Source organism: Lipotes vexillifer, unplaced genomic scaffold (genome assembly GCF_000442215.2).
Source record: "Lipotes vexillifer unplaced genomic scaffold, Lipotes_vexillifer_v1.1 scaffold112, whole genome shotgun sequence".
Classification (NCBI taxonomy): Eukaryota; Metazoa; Chordata; class Mammalia; order Artiodactyla; family Lipotidae; genus Lipotes; species Lipotes vexillifer.
Window position 1 is genome coordinate 94,722 of NW_006776285.1, and position 10,284 is coordinate 105,005.

The window sequence follows — 10,284 nt, forward strand, 5'->3', positions numbered from 1 at the left end:
TTTGGGGTTTGGTGATTTGGTTTTTTAATATTACAAACATGTCTAAACATAAACCACAGAAGTGTTGCCTGCTATCTTTGAATAAATTACTACTATATGTTTGTGTTTTCATAGAAAAAAGATCTGACAAAACTAGTCTCCAGGAATAAGTCAATGTCATAAGATAAACTTTTGAAAGTTGCAGATACTCTTGTTTACTTGTATTGTTGACAGAGTATCACCCTTACTTCCAAATAGACGAGCATTTAAAACCATAGTTTAAATAAATCTTAAATTTAATTAATTTTAATTTTTTTTCCAAAAATTGTTTTTAAACTTTTATCTCAGCATAAGGGTAATCTATGGTAGTAACCTATATATTTCAGAATATTTAATTAATAGAATAAAAGTTGTCTTTGCGCCTTGATTTCTACTATTGCGGTTATTCACCATTACTTCATTGACTTTCAAATTTTCAGCCTCAGTTTACCCAAACCATTTAGGTTATTTTGCATGAGTTGAACAATATTTAAGAGTTTTCTGTTTTGACCCTTGTAACAGCAATTATGATTAGTTTCTTTCCTCCTATTTTAAAGCTTTCAACTTCATATCATCTACAAATAATACAAACATTTTTGTAAGCATATTGATGAACAAGATAATTTTAACACTGATTTCTTTAGTATCATCATTCTGTATATTTTACCCTGCCTGACTTTTCATTGCTTTAAGGTCTATGTGATGGAATTAATAGACCAATTTCCATTAGTTTTGTAAGTAAAATTTCATGGAACACTGTTTTAAATATTTTATTATCTTTTGGGAATATTCAGTATTTCCAGGGTAGAATGAAGTAAGCAAAACCAGCTACATATTTAGATGTATTTGCCTTTGATAAATACTGCTCAAGTTATACTATTGGTAGTAAGTTTAAAAACTGACCAAGAGCCTCCAACACAAGCATCCTTACAGAAGGGTGAAGTGAGAATAAAATACACTTGGGAGTCACATAGTATTAGTAATGAGTTTCTACTCCTTGCTAAACCACAAACTCAACTGTTACTCAGTTCCCGACTGAGGGTATTCCCTCTTTTAAAATGAAATTAATGATACATCTCATAGTTGTTTCAATTATTAAAGGGGAAGAAGTATGAAAATTGACTATTATGCCTAACACAAAATCAGCATTCAGCAAATTAGCTTCCTTTTCCTTTTTTTTTCCTCTTTCTTTTCCCATATATTTTATTATAGAATTTTTCTTTTTAAAGATGTTGGGGGTAGGAGTTTATTTATTTATTTTTGGCTGTGTTGGGTCTTCGTTTCTGTGCAAGGGCTTTCTCTAGTTGCGGCAGGTGGGGGCCACTCTTCATCGCGGTGCGAGGGCCTCTCACTACCGCGGCCTCTCTTGTTGCGGAGCACAGGCTCCAGACGCGCAGGCTCAGTAGTTGTGGCTCATGGGCCTAGTTGCTCCGTGGCATGTGGGATCCTCCCAGACCAGGGCTCGAACCCGTGTCCCCTGCATTTGCAGGCAGATTCTCAACGAGTGCGCCACCAGGGAAGCCCCTATTACAGGATATTGAGTAGAGTTTCCTTTGCTATACAGTAGGTCCTTGTTGGTTATCTTTTTTTTTTTTTTAACATCTTTACTGGAGTATAATTGCTTTACAATGTTGTGTTAGTTTCTGCTTTATAACAAAGTGAATCAGCTATATGTATATATATACATCCCCATATCCCCTCCTTCTCGCATCTCCCTCCCACCCTCCCTATCCCACCTCTCTAGGTGGTCACAAAGCACCGAGCTGATCTCCCTGTGCTGTGCGGCTGCTTCCCACTAGCTATCTCTTTTACATTTGGTAGTGTATATATGTCAGTGCTGCTCTCTCACTTCGTCCCAGCTTACCCCTCCCCCTCCCTGTGTCCTCAGGTTCGTTCTCTACGTCCACATCTTTATTCCTTTCCTGCCCCTAGGGTCATCAGAACCATTATTTTTTTCTTAGATTCCATATATATGTATTAACATACAGTATTTGTTTTTCTCTTTCTCACTTCACTCTGTATGACAGACTCAGGGTCCATCCACCTCACTACAAATAACTCAATTTCGTTTCTTTTTATGGCTGAGTAATAGTCCATTGTGTATATGTGCCACGTTTTCTTTATCCATTCATCTGTCGATGGACACTTAGGTTGCTTCCATGTCCTGGCTATAGTAAATAGTGCTGCAATGAACATTGTGGTACATGACTCATTTTGAATTATGGTTTTCTCAGGGTATGTGCCCAGAAGTGGGATTGCTGGGTCATATGGTAGTTCTATTTTTAGTTTTTTAAGGAGACTCCATATGTTATCCATAGTGGCTTTATCAATTTACATTCCCACCAACAGTGCAAGAGGGTTTCCTTTTCTCCACACCTCTCCAGCATTTATTGTTTGTAGATTTTTTTGATGATGGCCATTCTGACCAGTGTGAGGTGATACCTCATTGTAGTTTTGATTTGCATTTCTCTAATGATAGTGATGTTGAGCATCCTTTCATGTGTTTGTTGGCAGTCTGTATATCTTCTTTGGAGAAATGTCTGTTTAGGTCTTCTGCCCATTTTTGGATTGGGTTGATTGTTTTTTTGATATTGAGCTGCATGAGCTGCGTGTATATTTTGGAGATTAATCCTTTGTCATTTGCTTCGTTTGCAAATATTTTCTCCCATTGTGAGGGTTGTCTTTGTCTTGTTTATGGTTTCCTTTGCTGTACAAAAGCTTTTAAATTTCATTAGGTCCCATTTGTTTAGTTTTGTTTTTATTTCCATTTTTGCATCTATGTTCATCAGTGATATTGGTCTGTAATTTTTTTTGTGACATCTTTGTCTGGTTTTGGTATCAGGGTGATGGTGGCCTCATAGAATGAGTTTGGGAGCGTTCCTCTCTCTGCTGTATTTTGGAAGAGTTTGAGAAGCGTAGGTGTTAGCCCTTCTCTAAATGTTTGATAGAATTCACCTGTGAAGCCATCTGGTCCTGGGCTTTTGTTTGTTGGAAGATTTTTAATCACAGTTTCAATTTCAGTGCTTGTGATTGGTCTGTTTATATTTTCTATCTCTTCCTGGTTCAGTCTTGGAAGGTTGTGCTTTTCTAAGAATTTGTCTGTTTCTTCCAGGTTGTCCATTTTATTGGCATAGAGTTGCTTGTAGTAATCCCTCATGATCCTCTGTATCTCTGCAGTGTCAGTGGTTACTTCTCCTTTCTCATTTCTGATTCTGTTGATTTGAGTCTTCTCCCTTTTTTCTTGATGAGTCTGGCTAATGGTTTATCTATTTTGTTTATCTTCTCAAAGAACCAGCTTTTAGTTTTATTGATCTTTGCTATTGTTTTCTTCATTTCTTTTTTATTTATTTCTGATCTGATCTTTATGATTTCTTTCATTCTGCTAACTTTGGGGTATTTTTGTCCTTCTTTCTCTAATTGCTTTAGTTGTAAGGTTAGGTTGTTTATTTCAGATTTTTCTTGTTTTGAGGTAGGATTGTATTTCTGTTGACTTCCCTCTGAGAACTGCTTTTGCTGCATCCCATAGGTTTTGGGTGGTTGTGTTTTCTTTGTCATGTGTTTCTAGGTATTTTTTTATTTCCTCTTTGATTTCTTCAGTGATCTCTTCGTTATTAAGTAGTGTATTGTTTAGCCTCCATGTGTTTGTATTTTTTACAGGTTTTTTCCTGTAATTGATATCTAGTCTTACAGTGTTGTGTTCGGAAAAGATAACTGATATGATTTCAATTTTCTTATATTTACCAAGGCTTGACTTGTGACCCAAGATATGGTCTGTTCTGGAGAATGTTCTATGAGCACTTGAGAAGTGTATTCTGTTGCTTTTGGATGGAATGTCCTATAAATATCAATTAAGTCCATCTTGTTTAATGTGTCATTTAAAGCTTGTGTTTCCTTATTTTCATTTTGGATGATCTGTCCATTGGTGAAAGTGGTGTGTTAAAGTCCCCTGCTATTATTGTGTTCCTGTCGATTTCCCTTTTTATGGCTGTTAGCATTTGCCTTATGTATTCAGGTGCTCCTATGTTGGGTGTGTAAATATTTACCATTGTTATATCTTCTTCTTGGATTGATCCCTTGATCATTATGTAGTGTCCTTCTTTGTCTCTTGTAATAGTCTTTAAAGTCTATTTTGTGTGATATGAGAATTGCTACTCCAGCTTTCTTTTGATTTCCATTTGCATGGAATATCTTTTTCCATCCCCTTACTTTCTGTCTGTATGTTCCCTAGGTCTAAAATGGGTCTCTTGTAGACAGCATATATACAAGTCTTGTTTTTGTATACATTGAGCCAGTCTGTGTCTTTTGGTTGGAGCATTTAATCCATTTCAATTTAAGGTGATTATCGATATGTATGTTCCTATTACCATTTTCTTAATTTTGGGGGGGGTTGTTATTGTAGGTCTTTTTCTTCTCTTGTGTTTCCTGCCTAGAGAAGTTCCTTTAGCATTTGTTGTACAGCTGGTTTGGTGGTGCTGAATTCTCTTAGCTTTTGCTTGCTGTAAAGGTTTTAATTTCTCCATCGAATCTGAGTGAGATCCTTGCTGGGTAGAGTAATCTTGGTTGTAGGTTTTTCCCTTTCTTCACTCTAAATATGTCCTGCCACACCCTTCTGGCTTGCAGAGTTTCTGCTGAAAGATCAGCTGTTAACTTTATGGGGATTCCCTTGTATGTTATTTGTTGCTTTTCTCTTGCTGTTTTTAATATTTTTTTCTTTGTATTTAATTTTTGATAGTTTGAGTAATATGTGTCTGGCATGTTTCTCTTTGGGTTTATCATATATGGCACTCTCTGCGCTTCCTGGATTTGATTGACTATCTCCTTTCCCATGTTAGGGAAGTTTTTGAGTATAATCTCTTCATATATTTTCTCAGACCATTTCTTTTTCTCTTCTTCATCTGGGACCCCTATAATTTGAATGTTGATACATTTAATTTTGTCCCAGAGATCTCTGAGACTGTCCTCAATGTTCTTCATTCTTTTTTCTTTATTCTGCTCCCTGGCAGTTATTTCCACCATTTTATCTTCCAGCTCACTTATCCGTTCTTCTGCCTCAGTTATTCTGCTATTCATTCGTTCTTAAGTATTTTCAGTTTCAGTTATTGTGTTGTTCATCACTGTTCGTTTGCTCTTTAGTTCTTCTAGATCCTTGTTAAATGTTTCCTGTATTTTCTCCATTCTGTTTCCCAGATTTTGGGTCATGTTTACTATGATTACTCTGAATTCTTTTTCAGGTAGGTTGCCTAATCATCTTCATTTATTTGGTCTTGTAGGTTTTTACCTTGCTTCTTCATCTGTAACATATGTTTTTGTCGTTTCCATTTAAAAAATTTTTTTTGATGGGTGGGGCTTTATTCCTGTCTTACTGGTTGTTTGGCCTGAGGCGTCCAGCTCTGGAGTTTGCAGGCAGTTGGATAGAGCTGGGTCTTGGTGCTCAGAGGAGGACCTCTGGGAGGCCTTACTCCGATTAATATTCCCTGGGATCTGAGGTTCTCTGTTAGTCCAGTGGGTTGGACTTGGAGCCCCCACCACAGGAGCTGGGGCCTGACCTCCAGCCTGGGAGTGAAGATCTGGCAAGCTGCATGGCACAGCAAAAAAAAAAAAGAAAGAAAGAAAGAAAGAAAAAAAAGGGGGGTCAGGGGAACAAGCCAAAGGGAGAGAACAATAACAAGCTATAAAGAATAAAATAAATTTAGAAAAATAAAAGCTTTATTAGGAAAAATAGAAATGTAAATGAATCAACAACAGTGAATCCACAAGGTAAAACAGAACCCCAATCTAAAAGAGGAAAAAAAAAAAGCCTTTGTATGGGGCACAATTTAGGCGGGGGTGGAACTTAGGCAGGGGGGGGGTTTAGGGGGGGGTGGGGCCTAGGCGGGTGGGGGGGGTGACGTTTGAGCGTGGGGCGGGGCCTACGCTCAGGACCCAGCTGAAAAAGGCCCTGGGGACGGGGCCTCTGCTTAGGACCTGAAGGGAAGGCGAGAGGCAGCATGTACGAAGGAGGGCCTCTGGAGTGTGGAGTTCCGGAGTTTGGAGGTAGGGCCTGGGTGAGCGTGTGGGAGTGGGGCTTGGGCTCTGCACGGCAGGAGGATGGCTCCAAGGGCAGAGGATTAGGCCCAGGAGCCCAGCAGGCTCCCCCGTAGCTAAGTGGACAGGGAAAGCTCTGGCCCCGTTCCCTTCTGTTCCTCCGAGCACCCCCCCCCCCCCCCCCCCCCCCCCCGCCCCCCCCCCCCGCCCCCCCAGCCCCCCCCCCCCCCCGCCGTTCCCCCTCAGGGTCTCCCCCATCCCCACGGGACCCCTAACCGTGTGTGGGTCACTGGGTTTAGGAACTCCTCCCTTCCCCCAGCCACCCCTCAGGGGTGCTGGTTCCAGAGGTCCAGCCTTTACTTTTGCTCCCCCTTCCCTTCCTTCCCTCCCTCCCGCTCTGTCAGGACCCGCATGGCTGGAGGGGGCCTTGGTGGGCAGAGGATCAGGCCCGGGATCTCAGCAGGTTCCTGGGGGCCCAAGTGGGCAGGGGAAACCTGGCCACACTCCCATTTGATCCTCTGCCCTCCCAGTGGTTCTCCAGTTTCCCCCTTCTGGCATGGGATCCCTTCCCCTCCCCCAGCCCCCCCCAGGGGCGCCAGTCCCTCCCACCTCCACCTCTCCTCCCCCTTCACTCCCCCCCCACCACGCCCCATGTCCTACCCGGTCGCTGGGGGTTCCTCCCGTCCCCTTAGGTGTCCGTGGTCCTCCACAGGTGCCTGGTACGTGCCTTAGTTGTGCTTCCTTTTTTTTAATGTTCCTTCCTATTTCTGTGCCAAAGAAAGGGTATTTAATAGCAAGTTAATGAACACTTAAAATCATTTTGTGAATCAAGAAAAGTGTCACTGTTGAGGTAGGACATTGGCGTTACAAAAAGATTGCCTAAGGGGTATTGCTCAGTGTATCTTAGGGCAGAGTTGTGGTATAGGCCCATATACATATATTTTATATGTAGGCATACTGTGTGTATATATGAGAGGGAAAATATGCTTGTAGTAGGAGGGTTGTAATAGGTTGAACCAAAGTGTCTTTTTGTACAACAAAAGTGATAAAATATTAGTAGTTTCATATGTTCAAGCTAATAGACTCCTGCTCAGAATAGCCACACATAAAGATAGATATCAGGAGGTAGTCTTCTATTTCTGTTAGGAAGTTTTCTGGCATGAACAGTTCATTTTGATCCATTTAAATCTGGCATGAGCCTTATTTTTTTTTTTCACTCTCTTATGTTCTTCAGAGTGGGACATAAAACTAAAAACCTTGGAACTGCTTTAGGGCATCAGGTGTACATTCTTATAGACTTAGCATTTAAATAATTATCATAGCTATTTCATAAACTTATTCTAACAGAGCTATATTAGATATTGCTATCCCTACTTTACAAACTAAAGAAATTAAGCAGTTATCCCAAAAAAATACACATAGAAATATACCTAATAAGTAACAGTACTAGATTTTGAATCCAAGTCTTTTGGATTTCATGTTTTTGGCACCTCCCTTCTGTTTCCCTTCCAAGGAACTAAAGTTCTATCAAATCAAAACCTACATTTCTCATAATATTTTTGCTTTTAAGGTTGGCTTGAGATATGGGAATCTCCTCTTTGCTGGCAGATTTTTTTTTCTATTATATTTAAAACAGTAAAAAAAAAAAAGTTCATAGTTGCCTAATAGAAAGTGAAATAACATTTTTAGTTTATAAATATAGCAGATGTTTCCCCTTTTACTCACTTTAAGAATGATTTACTTTCTCTCATATAAAGGTCCAGGATGCACTTTTATCAAAGGGAAATCCTTAAGATAGCTGAAAAGAATAGTATGTACTAATATACAGTTTTTAGTTCTTCCACAGAAAAGCAGAGGGTGCAAAGAGGGTGGGGATAGTGATTGTTTGAACAGCCAAGTGTTTACCTCTTTGTGCTTTTACCACTGTGTAATATCAGATAGAGGCAATACAGCCTATGGTTTTTTCTTTCTCTTGAAACATGCTTTTCACAGGCTGTAAATATTGAAGATGTCAGTAATAAATCTAAATAGATTAAAAGAGTTATTTTAGAATTAATGCTAGCCTTTTAATTATAAATGCAGCTCACCTCATAAGTAAATCCAAAGCTTAGCTCTTTTATTGTTGTTATTTTAAGTGACAGAAGTACTGCATTTGAATTCTGCTGTACAGCTTTCAAAGTGGTTAATATTCTGGCCTAACCATTTCTATCAGTGCTGTTTTCCATGACTATTCTGAGGTTTATTTAACCCAGTCTTCTTAACATTTGCTTACAGTGTTCCTCGTAGTTAGCATGTCTTTCTCTGCCTCTTCAAATGCTACTGACCTTCAGGGTTCTGTTTAATTAATACTTTTTACAACGTCTTCTAGAGTTTTCTAACTAACACCCATTTCTCCCTTTTCAGAATCCCCACACCACATAGGAGAACAATTTAGTACTTAATTAGAAATCATATAGCATTTAATTCTTGAATATATATTAATCTCATCAAATAGCCTGTGTAACAACCATCCGCTAAAAAATTAACCAGAAGTTACTTGTTAACATTTCTTTTTGTTAAGTAATAGAAAGAAAGAAATTTCTAACACAGTTCTGCTTTCCCCCAGGAATGTTTTTATGGTGACATCATTCCAACATAACTGTAGTCCAGGGGGCTGCAACCCATTCAATAACTGACAATTGAAATCTTTCCAAATCAAGAAAGAAGGAAAATTAACTAGATTTGGGCATTTCAAAAAATAAATAACAAAAACTAAAAAACATTTTTACTGATTTAACAGATATTTATGCACTTAGTTGAACCTGTATGCTAGGCCCCCGTGGGAACATGTCATGATGGCTGCCAAGAACACAGGCCTTGGTCCCTGGGCGTGGAAACAAATGAGAAGCAGCATCTTCTGACTGCTGCATGAGGCGTGTTGAGCAGCCTGTGCTGTCTGTTCAAGTCTTGGTTGAATGACTGTGACCAGAGTTCTTAATAAAATGCAGATTACCTGTGTTTTTCTTTTAATATCGCTCAAGTAAAATTTTACTATATAAGTAAATTATTTCTCTGTAAATTCTGTTTTGTTCTTGTTAAATAATATCACCTACTTAATTAATCAACTGGAGATGTACAAATAAGCATTTAAAAATTAATGCAGGAGGCTGACCAAAGAAAGTATGCCTTCTCCATAGAGAAAAGGGTTTGTTAGGAGAATTTTAATTTAGGCAGAAGCACAAATTACTTAGTAAGGAATGGCACTGATATCCAGATTGTGAGACGGTTGTCAACTTATCCTCTTTTCTAAAGATCTGTGTGAAGAATGTATATAGTCACCTACCTGTGTTTTTATGCTCAGCTGCTTCAAATCACTGGACTTCACCAGGTAGTCTCAAGAGCCCTCTCAAATCTTGCATTCTAACTTTAAAGAATATATGTTATGTAAATTATTTGCCTTTGAAAGTTCAAGTTTTATGGGGAGAATTATGTCATATGTTTACAGTTTAATATAGTTTGTTAGTATTTATCAAAATCAAGCAAAAGATAGTCATTGAATTGGTCAGTTTAAATTTGTATGTCTCCTGACTTTGCAGTTATACTTCTGTAATTTTTCCCTGTAAATATATTCATGCATATATATGTATACAGTGTATAAAAATATTCATGTAGTATTAGCTATAAAAACAAAAGTTTGGAAACAACGTAAATGTTCGTCAGTAATGGATAGCATTATAAATTGTGGTTCATGCATGGAACAGAACACTGTGTAGCCATTAAAAAGAACAAGGAGGATTAGGGACTTCCCTGGCGGTCCATGGGTTAAGACTTTGCCTTGCAATGCAGGGGGTGCATGTTCAATCCCTGGTCGGGGAGCTAAGATCCCACATGCCTTATGGCCAAAAAACCAAAACATGAAACAGAAGCAGTGTTTTAACAAATTCAATAAAGATTTTAAAATGGTTCACATCAAAAAAAAATCTTAAAAAGAAAAGCGGATTTAAATATATTTAATCTGGAATTATTGCTAAGCCATATTAAGTGAAAAATGCACAGAATAGTACAGTATGCAGACATATTACCATTGGCAAAACATACATACCAAATAATGCATTCTCCATAGAGAAAGGAGTTTGTCCGGAGGGTTTTGATTTAGGCTAGAACACAAATTTCTTAGCAGAGTACATTCTCTCTCACTCACACACACACACACACACACACACACACACACACACACACACACACACACACACACACACACAC

At 38.7% G+C, this 10,284-nt stretch overlaps 1 protein-coding gene across 2 annotated transcripts in view; it reads left to right on the forward strand.

Annotated features, from left to right (window-relative positions):
- Positions 1-10,284, forward strand: part of VTA1 (vesicle trafficking 1) — a 65,827-nt gene that overhangs the window by 45,436 nt on the left and 10,107 nt on the right. The gene's annotated exons all lie outside the window — the stretch shown is intronic.